Source organism: Papio anubis, chromosome 7, assembly GCF_008728515.1.
Source record: "Papio anubis isolate 15944 chromosome 7, Panubis1.0, whole genome shotgun sequence".
In the NCBI taxonomy this organism is placed as follows: domain Eukaryota; kingdom Metazoa; phylum Chordata; class Mammalia; order Primates; family Cercopithecidae; genus Papio; species Papio anubis.
Genome location: NC_044982.1, coordinates 154,275,531 through 154,293,159, shown reverse-complemented (window position 1 = coordinate 154,293,159; position 17,629 = coordinate 154,275,531). Strand labels below are relative to the sequence as shown.

The window sequence follows — 17,629 nt, the reverse complement described above, 5'->3', positions numbered from 1 at the left end:
ATACTTACATATACACACCCACATGAGAATGTAAGTCCTGTGAGATGTGGGACCTTATCTATCTAATTCACAGTTGTAGCCCTAGCACCTACCACAACGTCTGGTATACAATAGGTGCTCAATTAATGTTTGTTGAATGAATGAAGGAGCATCTAGTGTTATCGCTAAAGAAAGGTTAGAACCCAGACCTGATGTTTTCTCCTCACTGCTGATCTTACTGAAATTGTGTCGTCAGATAGCTGCCTTTTGAGTCAATGCCAGCCAGGACTTGTAAAAGAGCTTCAAAATGTAGAACCTACAGGATCTGACTTGATTCTTAGGAATGACTCCAGTATACCCGAGAGGAGACAAAAGAGGTACTGACATTAAGAGTTTACGCTGAAAGCTTTTGAAAATATTTAAAAATATAACAATTTTATTAAATAATAAATTAAGAATAATTTGTTTTAAGGTGGCAAGACCGTTTCCCCCCTGAAGTTTTCCAAGTTTCTGGCAATGTGGTCATAATACTTGTATTAGTAAGCAGTACCTCATTTGTTTGTTGTTTAATGATCTGTTTATAAAGAGAATCTAGCTCCTGTGAGCTGGTGACGCAGCATTAGACAGATGCTTTATTTCCATGCCTTGATTTTTATCCTCTGATTCTAATGATCTCCTTCTCCACTACGGCAGAATCCTAAAGAGGTAGCATGGTTAATTTAAGTTAAATGCAAGGGAGCATTTCCTTATAGTTCAGGGATTTGCCCATGGAGTCGGTCCGAAGGAAAATGAGAATTATCTCTAAAAACATACCAAACAAATGCTGTTTGTTCCCTACAGATTGTTTATGCACTATTTTGCCTGAGTCTGTGATTTTCTAAAAATGCTATCTGCCCCAGGGTTCTGTGAATGTCGTGAATATTGTTGATATATGATTCTCATTTTTGTTTTGTTACCCATAGTTTTAAGCCATTGAGTAAAACTAATTCTGTGAGATTGTAGTCTGTTTAGGTTGACATCTGATTTCAGGAGTGGATTAACACAAATGCGTTGACTCAGCAAACATGCAAACCTAGCCCATGGCTTGAATGAGAACAAATCAGACAGAGCTTCCTGTCATCCCTTTTGGGGAGAATCTCAATCCTTCTCAGCATCTGTCACCTGTTACTTCAAGCACACTTATATATCCCAGGCCAGCTCTTTTGAGATAAACAATAAATATCTACCTTTTTAAGGCAGGAAGTGCTTGGTTATTTACCTAAGCTGTTGTCACGTAGAAGGCTCTCTGAGTTTCCACTAATACCTGAGGCCTGGTCAGCTGCGCTGGAAAAGAAACAGCCACTCCGGGGCATGAAAAGCCTATGTTTATCCAGAGACTCCATTCCCTCCACTAGCCAACTATTTAGTACCCACTATATACCAGGCACTAGGCAGGAGACTGGTGCAGCTCTGCCCTAAAGATTCACAGTCTGAGTGGAGAGGGAAGCGGGGATACACATCCAAAGTTATGACAGTGCCTCCCAGCAGGTGTTTGGATAGATGTACACACAAGCTGCTGCCGTGGAAGCAAAGAGAAGGAGCAATTTAGTCTGCTCAGGAGTGGGTGGGGTGGCTCTAAGGAAATGCTGCTTTGAAGAAGCAACATGTGACCTGGGTTTTGAAGTTTGAGTAAGAGTCCATCAGGGAACCATAAGTGTAAAGGCATGGAGGTACAACTATTACGAACCCACAAAAAACTAAAAAAATAAAGAAAAGGCAGAGAGACATGAAAGATCATGGATTAGGACAATTCAGAATTTAAAACTCAGTTTCCCTTATTACCCTTGGAATCATGTGCTAACATAGCAATCTTAAGTCTCCCCTATCAGTGTCTGTGGAAGGGATGCACACTGACTTGAATTTTAGTTTTCTATTACTGTATAATAAATTACCACAGATTTAGCCGTTTTACCCAGCACTCATTTATTATTTGAGTTTCCCTCTGCTCAGGAGTTTGGTGTGGGTTAGCGTTCAGGTGCTGACCAGAGGTGTCGTCTTGGCTGCGGCTTGGGTCCTCTTCCAAGCTCGTGAAGGCTGCTGGCAGAATTCCATCTAAATTATATTGTAGGACTGAGTTCCCTTTCTCTCGCTGGCTGTCAGCCAACCAAAGCCCCTCTCAGCTCCTAGAGGCCGCGGCAGGTTGTAAGCCACGTGACTTCTCCTAGCTGGAAGGAGACTATCTCCTCAGTCTTCGGATTATAATGTAATATGATCCTGGGAGTGACTATCCCATGACCTTTTTCAGGTAACAAGGGACTGATATCTCATTATATTCCCAGCAGGTGGGAATCTTGGGAGTCATCCTAGAATTGTCTGCTATAGCTAGGCTGAAAACTAACAAAGAGAATAGTCCAAAGACACTTCGGGCAAAAACAACAAAATAAGAAGCCTGGGTTTTTCCCAGTCTGGGACCTTGGCATTGAATTTGTTGGGTGGTCTGATCATGTATTCATGTGAGTTAGTTATTGTTTCCCCTCATCCATTTATTTGCATTATCTTTGCTCACACTCCCTGATGCTAATTCTCTTTGACAGACACATGGAGTATTTTCCATACCCTTCCAACATTGATTTTAGGATTTTATTATGAAGAACGAAGTTGGGGAAGTTTATTTTTAATTGTTACAGAAAGAATATACATAATATAGTATTATATTGTATAGTAATACCGTATTCTGGTGTGAATTTCAAATACATTTAACATGGTGCTATGAGCACAAACCATTGTCAGAGACACCCGAATTTGAATGCCACCTTCATCATTTATTACTAATGTGACCTTGGGCAAGTTACTTAACTCCTATAACCTTCTGTTTAGCTTAGGGGTTGGATTTGAATTCACTTACTTGTAAGCAGGTAATGTTCCAGTCCAGAGAAGCAAAAATAAAGTTTTAGTATGGATAACCGTACTACCAGGAAATCATTTCTAAACGAATCATCATCATCATCATCATCACTTTAGGTAATTACTGGGGGTTAAGTTCCTTGCAGGCAGAGTTGTTCACTGCCCAACACATGGTACACAGAAGACAAATATCTATCGTGTCTACTTTAATAAATTAATTGTATGACCAATGGATTTTAACAAATGTGTATATTTGCTCTCAAATATAGAATTATAAATTGGTCTTTTAGTATAGGAATATAGTATCAGTATAAATTAATGTTAGGTCAGGGAGGTATCATATGTCCCATTAAAAATTTTTTCTTCTTTGATTCCATATCCCTTCTAGTTACTGTTCCAATTTTCTACTGCCTTTCACAGCAACCTTTCCTCACATGCTGATTGTACTTCTTCACCTCTCATTCTCTCCTGGTCCATTGTAGCCCACTGTTCTCACCACTCATTCATCAAACCAACTAGTATTTATTGAGTGCCAGGCACTGTTTTAGGTGCTGAGGAAATAAATAACAGCAAAGTAGCAGGGCAAGGAAATGTAGTCCTTAAATAAACAAATAAGTATTGGGCTTTCCTTTTTTCCTTTACCCATTTATTAGTTTCATTTACAGGTTTCTCTGGCGGCCTTTAAATGTTAAGTTCTCCAGGGCTCAGTGCTGGGTCCACTTCTTTTATTTCCCTCAATTCTCTATCTACTTGATCTCATTCATTCTCTTGACTCTCAATCCATTTCTTGGCTCGTGACTCCGGTGTTTGTATTTCAGCCCACACTTCTTACTTGTATATCCATAGGCTTACACTAATTGCTAAATTGCCAGGTTTCAATCCTGATTTCTCAAACCACCACCTTCCCCAACCTGTGTATATCAGTCTTTTCTGTCTAAATGAGTAGTGCCGCTGCTTGGCCATGTATGCACACTAAATACCTACAGTAATCCTTGATTTTCTCCATCACACTTCATGCCTCAATTTTAAGTAATTTATTTCATTTTTATTTCTAAAATCCATGTGCAATTTGCCTGTCTGCTTCTCTCTAGCTCTACTCCAAATAACCTGGTCCAAGATGCCATCGTGTCTAGCATGGAGTTTTGAAATCGCCTCCTAACTCATTTTCCTGCTTTTATTCTTGATCCCTTTTCAATTGTTCTTCATAGGAAGGGCAGAGTTAAACTTGAAAAGTTTAAACCATATTACTGTCACCTCCATAGTTACAGTTCCACTGGTGGCTTCCCATTGCACCCTGAGTAAAAATAATCTTTCTTGCCATGACCTACGGGGATCCACAGCTCCAGTCAATTGTACCCCCGACTTGGTTCCGCGCATTCTGGCCCTGAGTCACACCGGCCTCTTCCCACCTCAAGGCTATCAACACAGGCTGTTCCCCCCAACTCCTTGCATAGCGAGTTTCAAAGTTACCCACTCAGAGGCCTGCCTGACTGCCCTGTCTGAGTAGCACCCCCCTCCGTTCTCTGTTGCAATATCTTTTTTTTTTTTTTTTAAGCTCCATAGCATTTTTTGTCATTTATAATCACTGTTTGTTTTCTTGCTTATTGTTTATCTCTCCACTGGAATGTAAGCTCCATGAGGCTGTATCTGTTTATTAACTGCAATATATTCTAGGCACATAGTAAGCATTCAGTAAATATTTGAGGAATTAATATATAATATTGGGGAAAACAAATATATCTAATGGCAATAAGTATGTAAATACTGTTTTACATCTGGATCTGTCAAGCCTTTCTTCCTTTTAGTTCAAGGAAAATATTCCATTTCTATTCTGCGTTTTTAAAAATCTCTGCCTAGAAGTTCTTGCCATGAGCTCAGTGATAATGTGCTGAGCAAAAATGTCTGTTATCTAGAATTGACTGACTGTGATCACCATGGTGCAAGGTTTGTACCCTTTGTACGGCGCCTCCCAAGGAGCTAGAAGGACTTTTTGCAGTCCTGGGACTAAACCAGCAGAGGCCAACTACACTAGAAGTTTCTTTTGGAGGATTCCTAACCCTGGTAGCCAGCCTTCTGGTCCTTAATAGCTTTAAATGGTCACTGGGGTAGAAGCATTTGCCAAAACATCCAGAGAGGATTGGGGGTTATGTTTAACTTCTCCATGGGTGCCTTAAAAACAGCTTGGTGAGGAGCGTCTTTCAAATGTGTAAATTCTTAGTCCGAAGCAAATAGAAACGCAAAGACAAACAGGGACCTACTTGGCATTACATGAAGAAAAGAGTGTGTATGTTTATGGCAGATAACTGGGGTTGAGCCGTAGCCATGCTATTTTCTAGCTATGTGTAATCTTGGCAACTTTCTAAGCCTCGTTCTGTCAAATAAAATGGGCCCAAATAAAATGGGCTTATCTGGTTCGAATTGGTGTTTGAAAAATAAAAATAAAGTGGGGTTTCCAGCTCACTCTTACGTGCAATCAGTGGGTGCTGTTAGCAACTGAATTGCAGGCCTTCCTCCTCTCACTTTGTGGATTATCGACAACATGTTTTCAACCTTTAATGGCTTGCCCCGATCTTATTTATTTATTTATTTATCTATCTTTTTTGAGATGGAGTCTTGCACTGTCGCCCAGGCCGGAGTGTAATGGCGCGATCTTGGCTCACTGCAAGCTCCGCCTCCTGGGTTCACGCCATTCTCCTGCCTCAGCCTCCCGACTACAGGCGCCGCCACCACGCCCGGCTAATTTTTTTTTTCGTATTTTTAGTAGAGATGGGGTTTCACCGTATTAGCCAGGATGGTCTCCATCTCCTGACCTTGTGATCTGCCTACGTTGGCCTCCCGAAGTGCTGGGATTACAGGCGTGAGCCACCGCGCCCGGCGCCCCGATCTTATTTTTGATTACTCATCAGTTAGCAATACAGTTCAGATATGCTTCAGTGCACCATGTATTTCAGCAGTAACCATATCCTCCCAAGCCCAGCCGGTTGCTCACTGGTCTCCAAGACATAGCTAAATGGCTACTGTTGTTGTATTATCCCCAGAAACAAATAAAGCCACCAACTGTCCAAGGGACTGATTCAGAGAACCATGTGCTGTGAAATGGGAGCTCTTGGGAGTCAGAACTGGTTGTGCCAGCTGACACTGATGATGGCCTTGGATGGCCTTGGATGAATCCAACCAGAAAATGTGCTTTCGTTTTCAGAACATTAACAGCTTCAGGTAAAAGATGGCTCCTCAGTGCCAGCTGTTCATTTTCCCCACAGTTCTAGGTCACCAGATATCTAGCCATTAAGATAGAAATGTATAAACATTCACATTTGATGGCTCTGAATAATTTTAAATCTATATTGCCAAACATTAAAATACCCATGTTCTGCCGGGCGCAATGGCTCACACCTGTAATCCCAACACTTTGGGAGGCCAAGGCGGGCGGATCACCTGAGGTCCGACGTTCGAGACCAGTCTGGCCAACATGGTGAAACCCCATTTCTACTAAAAATACAAAAAATTAGCTGGGCATGGTAGCGGGCACCTGTCATCCCAGCTACTCGGGAGGCTGAGGCAGGAGAATCGCTTGAACTCAAAAGGTAGAGGTTGCGGTGAGCCGAGATCGCACCATTGCCCTCCAGCCTGGGCAGCAAGAGCAAAACTCCATCTCAGGAAAAAAAAAAAAAATCCTTTTTTGTAACACTGACTGTTGGACTTCAAATTTTTCACTTAGAAATAGAGACCCAAGGTTATTTTCTTAATAAATACCAAGTGGAGAAAGAGTCCTGTGGATGATAGGCTCCTTGAAGAGGCAGATTCTAGAGCCTCTGCTCTGCCAAGCTTTGGCTTTGGTAAAGGAGCGGCAGTGCTTCTGCTTTACCACAGGGTGGCAACGATTGCTTCCCATTTGAGGATAGGAGGGTGAAGCAAACCTTGAACAATAGGGGACCCTCAGTTTCTGGCTAGTCGCTCTCTGCAGTTGGAGAAAGCAGTGCAGCTGACTCTTATGTATCTTGACTAAAATCTGTTTCTAGGTCATCCTCACCCTGGAGGAACCAATGAGAACATTGGGTTTGTAGGCCATCTTTGAATGGACTGGGACCCCCCCCATTGCACCCGTGCCTTTGGAGTTACATTTTGTCCACCTTGAACTTCAATCCTTAAAGTCTCTGGATGATTTTCAGTTTTCTCTGTTGAGCAATTGCATGTTTAGTAATGAGAAATTCAAAAGAAACAGGGGGAGGTTCTTTTTGGGAGGGGGACAGGATAGGAAAGATGAACATGATGACATGTTTGTGTATGTTTAAGGTGCCCTGGGTATCCAGAAGGCACTTAGATGTGTATGGCACAGGAGAGACGTCTGGGAAAGGAAGGGTTTCAGAGTCATCCCTGTGTCAGTGGTGGCTGATGCTGTAGGAATGGATGGGGTCACCCTGGGTGGGTATCGAGAACAGCAGGGCACCTAAGACAAAGGCCAGGTAGATGAAGAAGAAAACACAAAGGAAACTGGGATAAATCGGCCAGAAAGGAGAAGAACCAGAAAGATAGAGTGTAATGAAAACAAGGAAATAGTGTTCCGAGAAGGGGCAGTGGTTACCTCTGTCAGGATCAGCGGAGAGGTCACATGAAATAATAAAAACCATTGGATGTCAAGTGTTCACTGCGGGTAGCAACACAGAAGTTACTACTTTGTGGGGCCTTTGGGCAGATCTGGCTCTGGGGAGTAGTGAGGGCCCACTGCAGGCGTAGTGCATGGAGGGGATAATAGGAAACAAGGAAGAAGATACAACGTATAAATGTGTTCCCAGAATGTCAGGTAAAGGGGAGATGAGTAATAGCTGTGGAAGGATTGAGGGAAGGGTGAATGATTTAGAGCTGAGGAAGGTTTCTGTTAAGGTTGTTTTAGGATGTGAGAAATTGAATTTGCTGAAGTGCTCATTGCCAAGAACCAGCAGAGAGGGAGAGTTGAAGATGTGGGATGGGGAGCAGCAAGTGTGGAGGTGGGAGAGGATGAGGACTGGAGCACAGGCGTTGGCCTGCGTCTTACGTCGTTCCTTCCTCCATTGGGGAAAAAGGAAAGCGGCAAAGGTGTGCTGGGATACAGAGCTTTGGCGGTTTTGACCTCAGGTGTTTGCAAGCACTGTACTATTTCTAGCCACCTGCTCAATTAAAATAAGAATACAAGAATGAAATGCATGCAGTCTCCCAAATCTCTTTTCTTTGCTTATACATTTCATACACCACACTGATAATGTCTTTCGATGTTTTAAAATTTTGGACAGTGCTATTTTTAACTTTTATAGCTATAACTATTAGTTATTTACTAGTTATAAACTTTTAATATTTACTTTTTATAACTCCTAGATACCTTGTAGATCAAAAGATCTAAAGTGTTATCTTTGTCTATTTTATATCTTGCTTAATAGTAATAAATGTTTTAGTGAAGCATATACCTGGAACAAAATAGAAAATAATCTTAATAGGGTGTTGGGGAATTTTATGTGAACACTTCATGTGTCTTTGAAACAGTACAATGTAAAAAATTAGTACAGTCTTATTGCATGCACAAAATGCGAAATAATGTGAATCTTTCCAAATAACAATTTGTGAAGAATCACAATTTCAAAGTACTAGGCTTAGTAATTGTAAACAATGATAGCAGAATTTGTCATCATCCTCAATTAGGATTGTTCTTGAATTTTGTGAATTTTCAATCACATGAGTGAGATCTTTAGTCCATTCCTTAAATAAAATGTGACTATCTTAGAATATCAAAGAGGGACACAGAAAACCAGATAACAACTCCTGAAATTAAGTTTACTGTATGGCAACTACTAATTGCTCTGCCAGTTGTCTGACTATAGAATAATCCTTGTGAAATGTTCACTTCTATATGGGTTGGAACCTGGGCAAGTCTGAGGCCCAGTGTATGGAAGTCACTAGAACCAGATGTAAACCTGCCTCTGAGAAGCCTGCACAAACAGAACCAATAGAATATATAGAGAGACAGAGAGATAAATATTCTTATTCTATTTCATTTATTTATTTTTGAGACGGAGTTCAAAGGCTGTCGCCCCAGGTTGGAGTGCTGTGGGCCGGATCTCAGCTCACTGCAAGCTCCGGGCCCCGGTTCCCGCTGCCAAGGCCATTCTTCCTGGCTCTTCAGCCTCCCGAGTAGCTGGGACTACAGGCTCTCGCCACCTCAGCCTCGCTAGTTTTTGTATTTTTAGTAGAGACGGGTTTCACTGCAGCAGCTAGATGGTCTCGGGATCTCCTGATTCCGTGATCCGCCTCTGCCTCGGCCTCCCAAAGTGCTGGGATTACAGGCTTGAGCCACCGCGCCCGGCCGAGATAGTTATTTTAAAGAGCTGGCCCACTAGGGATCTGGCAAATTGGTACCTAAAACAGACTGGAGACTTGGGTAAGAGTTGATAATTTTGAGTCTGAAGACAGTCCAGAGGCAGAATTCTTTCCTTGTCACAGGACCTCAGTCTTTTCTCTTTAGGTCTTCAACCGATTGGATGAAGTCCACCCACATTATGGAGAGTAATCTGCTTTTCTTGAAGTCCACTGACTTAAATGTTACTCACTTTAATACTTTCACAGAAAAATCTAGTGTTTGGCTCATGATCATACAACTGGGTACTATAACCTAGGCAGTCTGACACATGAAATTAATAGGGTGTTGGGGAGTAAAATTAAGTAACACAGTTGTCATCAAGCCCCCATTTTCTCAGGAAAATTATTATAATCCACATAAATATGGTATTTTGCTTTTGAATCTCTCTAATAGAGTCTGGGTCTCAAATTGTCTTCATGCACAGCGTCATGCTTACCCTCACAATCACTGGAGGCAGGCAAGGAGGGTGAGTATTCCTTGCCACCTTTTACAAATGTGGAAGAAGAAACTCAGAGATGTGACTTATCTAGGGATACAGCTTGTCTTCTGGTCTGTTCAGGTCGCTATAACAAAAATTCCACAAACTAGGTGGCTTAAATAACAGAGATTTATTTCACAGTTCTGGAGGCTGGGAAGTCAAAACCCAGGTGCTGGCGGATTGCGTGCCTGGGGAGAGACTGCTTCCTGATGGGTAAGTGGCTGACTTTCACTGTGTGCTCACATGGCAGAAGAGATAAGAGAGCTCTCTGGGGCCTCTTTTATTACCATCACATTGGGGATTAGGCTTCAACATGTAAATTTGAAGGGGAACACAAACATTCCATCCATAGCCCAGCTAGTATTTGTGGGATCAGAGCCTGAGCTGGACCCTGGTGTTTTTCTCTTCTGTCTGTCCAGCACATCACACTGCTTCTTTGGCTAGTTGATCCAGTTGATTATAGGTACTGTACAGATGCAGAAAGGGTTACACCTTGACCACATGGTGGTCTGTAGTGCCTAGACAAGGCCAGGCAAATAATACCCACTAAATATTTGTTGAAACAACCTTGCCATATTTGCTCCCTTGAAACAGCCATTGACCTCTGAGACACCAGCAAGTAGGACTCGTGTTATTCCAGTCAAGATTATCCAGGCTTCACAACCTGTGAATACATCTGGAGCATTTTGACGGTAATCACCTAAAAGTCACTGGCTTTTCTCATACTTGGTCACTTAGGACTGCAGTTTCCTGGAAAGTGCTCTACATATTTCTGGAGATCGTAGAGCGTACACCATATATGATCCTGGGCATAATGAACTGGTCCACTTCCATGGGACAGTTACCTATTTTCCCCTTTTCCTCCCCTTGTGCCCTTAAGTTCGCACCACCATGCCCTTCGGCTGTGATTGTTTCCCATTGCAGCTGGTGGGTGCCCCCAAGCTATGCAGCCTCAGAGTGGTCTGTTGTAGTGGGTGCTGACTTGGGAGGGCAACGGGAAATCCCTTCAGTGTATGCTATAGTCTGAATGTTTGTGTCCCCTGCAAATTTATATGTTGATACCTAATCCCCACTGCAATAGTATTAAAAGACAGGGTCTTTAGGGGTGATTAGGTGATGAGGGCTTCACCCTTACACATGGGATCCATGCCCTTATGAAGGAGGCCAGAGGGAGTTTGTTCGCCCTTTCCACCATGGAGGAACACAGTGAGAAGGAGCCATCTGTGAGGAACAGGCCCTCACGAGACACAGAATCTGCAGGCACTTTTGATCTTGGACTTTCCAGCCCCCACAGCTGTGAGCAACACATTTCAGCTGTTTGCAAATCACCTGATCTAAGGTATTTTTTCACAGCAGCCTGAATGGAGCAAGACAGTGTGCCTTGACATCCCTAAATACTAGAGAGTTTTTAGGGAAACATAGCTTTATTTTTTTTGCCCCTCTGCCCCACAACTTTCTGTAGGATTCACATGTTGGGGGTTGGACATGGAGACAAAGCTAAGCACTGGAAACCATAGTTTCTAAAACATCCCATCCTTCCCGTTGACCCACTAAGGCATTATTGGTTGCCTGCCGCCTTCAGTGTGAGCGTTCTCCGGGAGGTTTCTAAGTTCTTCATGCAAACAGACTTCTGGCAGATGTCCTCCCAGACCTATCTGTTCAAAACTCAGAGTGTTCAAGCCGGGACCCTGTTTCATGTCACCTGAGGCATGCCATCTGGAGAAAGGGGGAGGCAACAGGAAGCCTGCGGACTCACCAGGGAAGCCACAATCAACAATTTCCCACAGGTAATTGACAAAGTGGATCAGGCACATGTAGAAGTGGAATTGTGGTAACTAAATGGTATATATTTTGTGGTTTGCAGAAATACTTTTCTATATTCTGTCTCATTTGATGCAGCCTTTAAAAAGGTTAAAGAAGTTTAACATTGCCCACAATCACACCGCTTGAGCTTTATGAGTTAAATGTGCTGTTGGCAGGGCAGCTGTGTTAGGTTTAAATGCGTCTCCCCAACCAGCTGTCTTCTATCCTGGGTGACTAGTACAATCCTGTGATATTTAACTGAGAAACTATAACGATGCTGGGAGTCGTGGTAAACCACATGTGGATTTGAGTGGATGGTGTTTCAGGGACATGCCGCTTCTGGAAGCAAATTTTCTGACAAACTGCCCTCTTGGAACCAATTGGTGCAAATACCTTGGGCACCACAGTTGGTAAAGAAAACTATTGAAGGTGGCTGAAAGGGTTTAGCAGACCACAATTTCACACCACAAATGTAACTGAGCGTGCACTTTTGACCATGGTGTGCTGTGTGATGTTAGTAGAGGAAGGGGCACTGGCGGTGGAGGCTGGGGGGACTGGATTTGCACAGCATGCAGGAAGAGCACTGAGGCAGGATGCCCAGGGGTTCTAGTCCTAGCTCAGACCAGCTCCGTGGCACTGAACAAGTCCCTTCAGTGCTGCAAAGTTTAGCTTCCCAATCTAAAAATGGAGATAAACTGTCCAGTCCATCTCACAGGGTTGATAGGGCAGAGAAATTAAATAATATATATAAAAGTATTTTGGAAAGTATAAAATGGTACACAGGTGCAAAGCATCATTCTCATGGTCCTTAATTCTTTCATCCTCCTCTCTCTCTATATATATATGTATATAAATATATATATATATTTCCAGGTGTAAGTGGCTTTGGGATTGGAAGATCGTCATATCTTTCTATCTTAGGTTCCCTGTGTCCTTCACGTGGCCTCAGAAAACTGCCCCCAGTAGTTGCCTGTTAAACTTTGCCAGAATCAATTTCCCACCTGGCCTTAAGTGCTCTGCTCTGTGTTGGTGTTAACCTTAGGAGTGAGAAACATGTGACTCTAATGAGGATGGATGCTTTCTAAAAACTCATAAATAGCAACTTTTCATACTCAAATTTGCTCTGTTCCATTCTTGCCCTTGTGACTTTACAAATGTCGTATTGTGCCGTGAAATAGGTTATAGAAGCAGGTTTAAAGGGAAGGAGACTATGCTGCCAAACTAAAAGTGAAACCTGTCCATGTGGATATAACAGATGTCAGTGGAAGAAAGGTGTGCAGAATTGAAAAGCTTGCTCTCCGTGGTTTGGGAACACACTGTCCTCTTGTGGACATCTCTGGCAGCCTATGATCAGTACACTTCTTTGAGCCAAACAGCCTATCAAAATATTATCTAGTACATTTCCACTGGTATTTACTCAGTAATTACTGAGTGCCTACTACATGCCAGGAACTGTGGCCCTAATATGTTTCAAAACCCATAAACATGCATCTAACTTGTTTATATAGGATCCCCATCAGACACTATCATCTTTTAACCTTTCCAGTGAAGGTTAAACTCTGACCAGAGGAATTGAGTGTGTTTGCAGAAAATCAGAGATGGAACAGAATTAGACTGCTTTTCCCCTTACTTTCCCATTCCCTTACAGCATGTTCCATTGGTACTTGAGTCTAGAGGCATCCAGAGATGTAAGAATAACAAAACACAACAAAGATTAGGAGTAACAAAGTGTTTTCATGCAGTGCCTCACCCCAGTGAGGTGGGCCGGCTAAAAGGATGTGATACAAACTGATATCCAGGGAATGGCAAAGAGGAGTACCTGGGCCTGTCCATCATCTCTTATCATGACTCACAGCCCTTGTTTAAGGAACTTGAAGTCTAGGTGGGGGAGAGGGACATCAAACTTAAAATGCACAGCTGCAACCTACTAGATAGAAGCTGAGAACCCTGTATGTGGATCAGACAGACAGTCACCACTGGAGTTCAGGAAGGGAATAGGGCATTGGCCCCCAGAGAAGACATCACAGATCAAACTTGAGCTAGACTTCCTTGAGGAGGGGTAGATGGTAAAGATTCAGCTTCAGGCAAGAAGAGCATCTGGGCACAGTGGCAGATGGTCTATATTACTCAGGCCCCTAAGTTCACCTGGGAAGCTCCAGCCTCTCTTCTGCACCTTGCCCACAGAATGTTCTGTAACACCTCTCTGTCCTTGCAGATAAAAAGGCTGCCCCAAGTCTAGCGATACCCTCGATGGCAGCAGGGGTGGTAGCAGTCTAGCGATACCCTCGATGGCGGCAGGGGTGGTAGCAGTGTTATTAGATGGGACGGTGAGTTGGATATTTCCCTTTGTTTTGCTCAAATACATGCACAGATGGCACCAACACCATTGGGATCTCTGCAGACTGAGGTAGGTATTTCTTCAGTCACTCAGCACGAACAACTGTCAGAGAGGGCCAAGCGTGGTGGCTTACACCTGTAACCCCAGCACTTTGGGAGGCCGAAGCAGGTGGACCACGAGGTCAGGAGATCGAGACCATCCTGGCTAACACGGTGAAACCCCATCTCTGCTAAAAATACAAAAAAAAATTAGCCAGGCATGGTGGTGGGCGCCTCTAGTCCCAGCTACTTGGGAGGCTGAGGCAGGAAAATGGCGTAAACCCGGGAGGCAGAGTTTGCAGTGAGCCGAGATCGCGCCACTGCGCATCCTGTACTTGCACTGCACAGCATGTGCCAGATAATCTGTGAAATGGATCTTTCCTCTAGGAGCGCCACCTTTTCCAGGTGATTGTTCGCTTGGACATATTTGATTATAAGCTCCCAGAGTGTCAGACACGGACCTCTCATGGCAAGTCAGACCATCCCAGGTGCCCAGGTGGCAGTGCAGTGAGTGGGAGGAGGAAAAGTTTCCTGCTGGCTTTTGGTCTGACCAAGACAGAGGGACACTGATCCAGGGCCTAAAATGACCATGGCAATAGGCCTTGCCAGCAAGGATCTGTGGCAGGCTCCTGGCACTACTGGTCATTTCCCCCAGTGGCCCGTTTAAATTTTTCTTTGCATGAGACAGAGATTATGGCTGAGGAAACAGCCAGGCCAGAAGGCTAGCCTGCCCTGCAGAAGCCCAGGGACCTTCCTGATGCCATCTTTCTGGTACGACCGCTCAGCAGGCCTGTGTCAACAAGCCCTGCACGGTTTGGACAAGATGTGAGTGACTAAGGTTTTCCTCCGGAGCAGCAGAAATGGATGGGCCTGCTGGGAAGAATCCCTCTGCTGTAAACTACCTAAGACCCCTGTCTCCTGAATTGAACCAGCGTGTCCCTTCTCTGTATCTGGCTTGCTTTCCTTAAAAAAAAAAAAAAAAAGATTTATATATATATATAAATCTTCAGCAGATGATGGGAGGAACTATTTGCTGAGTTTGTCCAGACTCTGAATAGCCTTTGGTCACTGAAGTGTGCAAAAACATGGCAACAGTGCAGTTGCTGTGGTCTGAAATGTTTGTAAAGGAAGAGAGGAAAGAGCAGTTATTCTGACAGTAAATGATGCATAATACTAATATTGGAAGGATTATTTTTTCCCTGTGTGGTCAGTGAATAGAATTTTTGGCAGTCGTCTGTCATTTAACTAGGTCTGTATGCAGCACACTGGAGCTTCGTAAGGGTCTCTGGCTTTTTGTTCAGTCAGAGTTTTGGTGCCTAGGGCTCTGGGCTGTGGACAGGCAAAATGTACCTGCAGGCAGGGGTGGTAAGCTTACTCCCAGCTTGCCAGATCTGTGGCTCTGACGAGAGAGTTATCAGTACCTACAGAGCTTCCTCCTGCAGCCTGCCTACCCACCCAGGCCATCTTCTGACACTGCCTCAATGTGTCCGTGCTCCCGGGCAGATCAGATCACCTCCCTCACTTGGTTTGGACATCAAGGGGACTGCGTGAATGACCATCAGCCTCTCTTCGGTCTACTCAAAGGTGTCAAGTATCCAGCACTATTCTGATGGAGAAACAGTAAGAATGAGCCTACCTTAGATCTATTAATAGAGCTTATTCAGCAGAGGAAAAAGATCCAGCTAACCCAGATGACTGCATGAGCCCTAGGTCATTCACATGTAGCTTTGGTGTGTAATGAGAGATGCACGCATGATACACAAGCTGCTGTCCTTGGGTGCCCTGCACCCCTCTCAGGTGCTCTCCAGACTCAGCCCTCTGACTTCAGGGCAGACCCCAAAAGGATATCAGCATTTCACCTCGATTACCCCTAGTACTTAAGACACTTGCCTTCATGAGTTTTGGGTAATCAATATTCTACAGCCATCAATTTAATTTTTTCATGGTATCAACCTGATACTCAAGCTCTAGAATCTGGGAAGAGCACAACAAAGCTTACCTGACTGACTCCACAATTACATTTGAAATGGATAATTGAGATATAATTTAAAGGGTAGAATATATTTTTTCCATAATTGCAAAAGTTTGCTATAACTAGCAAAAGGAAATACAAAATTGAGTAATAGTGTTGTAGGAGAAGGAAGCAAATACTTATTTTGTATCTACTGTGTGCCAAACGCTTGTTATTTTGCCCTCAGAAATCACATGCAGATGATTCTATTTTACAAGGGAAAGTTGAGGTTTAGAGCAGGTGAGCAACATGCCAAGATGGAACAGAAGGGGCAGGACCAGGATTCAAGTCAGAGCAGGGTTTACACCCTTGGCACCATTTACATGCGGGTCAGATAATTCTCTGTGGTGGAGGCGGCATTCCCGGCCTCTACCCACTAGCTGCCAGTAGCATTTCCCCCATTTGTGACAACAGAAAATATCTCCAGGCAGGGCGCGGTGGCTCACGCCTGTAGTCCCAGCACTTTGGGAGGCCGAGGTGGGCGGATCACCTGAGGTCAGGAGTTCAAGACCAGCCTGACCAACATGGAGAAACCCCGTCTCTACTAAAAATACAAAATTAGCCAGACATGGTGGCGCATGCCTGTAATCCCAGCTACTAGGGAGGCTGAGGCAGGAGAATCACTTGAACCTGGGAGACGGAGGTTGCAGTGAGCCAAGATCACACCATTGCACTCCAGCCTGGGCAATAAGAGTGAAACTCCACCTCAAAAAAAAAAGAAAAGAAAATGTCTCCAGACATTGTCAGATGTCCTCTGAGGGTCAAAATCAGACCGCCTGTGGAGACCCATGGCTCTAGAGGCTTTGTTTTTTCTGCCATCGCACGCTCGGAGGGAAATTTTGGGGTACCTTTAAGGATGCTATATGGATTACTTATGTTTCAGTATTTTTTTCTTATGAAGATAATAAAAGCTGTTGCAGATCATTTAGAAAACAAAATAAAGATTGTTTATAATCTTACCACCTAGAGATAGCCACTTTCAATATTTGGCTATGTTTTCTTTTCTTCCAGTCTGTTTTCTGTGCACACATAGGTAGTTTTTAAAATCATACAGTAAAACTTTTATCTGTATTTTTATACTTAATATTATATCAAGAGCCTATCCCTACATTAAAATCAATGTAATGATTTTTAGTAGCTGCATTATATCCTATTATGTGTTTTTGCCTCAATTTACCCAAGCATTTTTCCAAATGGCCATTTAGAGTTTTTCCAGTTTATCCCATCATAAACACGGCTTCAATGAACATATTTGTGTATAAACTTTTGTGTCCAGTCTTGATAAATTCTCTGGGGTATGTATTTCTATGAAAAGAAGAAGAATTGAGTCAAGCTCTGTACCTATTGTTTAGGCCCCATTTCCTACATGCTGTCAGGTTGCTTTCTATAAGTGTTGGACTTTTTGGCTGTGCTCTCTCTCTCACTCGTTTGTGGGTGTCTTGTCTCACTTGTTAACTATGAGTATTACCTTTTTAAAGTATTTTAATTTGATAGGCAAAAATGGCATCTCATTGTTTTATTTGTATTTATTTGATTACCAATGAAACAGAATATCTCTTCCTATTATATAGCTATTTGTTTTTCTTAATCTCTGAAATATTTGTTAATACGATGCATTGCTTCTTTATTAGATTTAATTTGTGTCTATCCACTTCAAGATTTGTTTCTTTCCATTTTCACATGTAGACTTAAAACTATAGTTCTTTAAGCTGTT

The 17,629-nt window shown here is 43.2% G+C and overlaps 1 protein-coding gene across 4 annotated transcripts in view; it reads left to right on the top strand.

Annotated features, from left to right (window-relative positions):
• Positions 1-17,629, top strand: part of LOC101009649 (neuroendocrine protein 7B2) — a 55,291-nt gene that overhangs the window by 2,407 nt on the left and 35,255 nt on the right. The gene's annotated exons all lie outside the window — the stretch shown is intronic.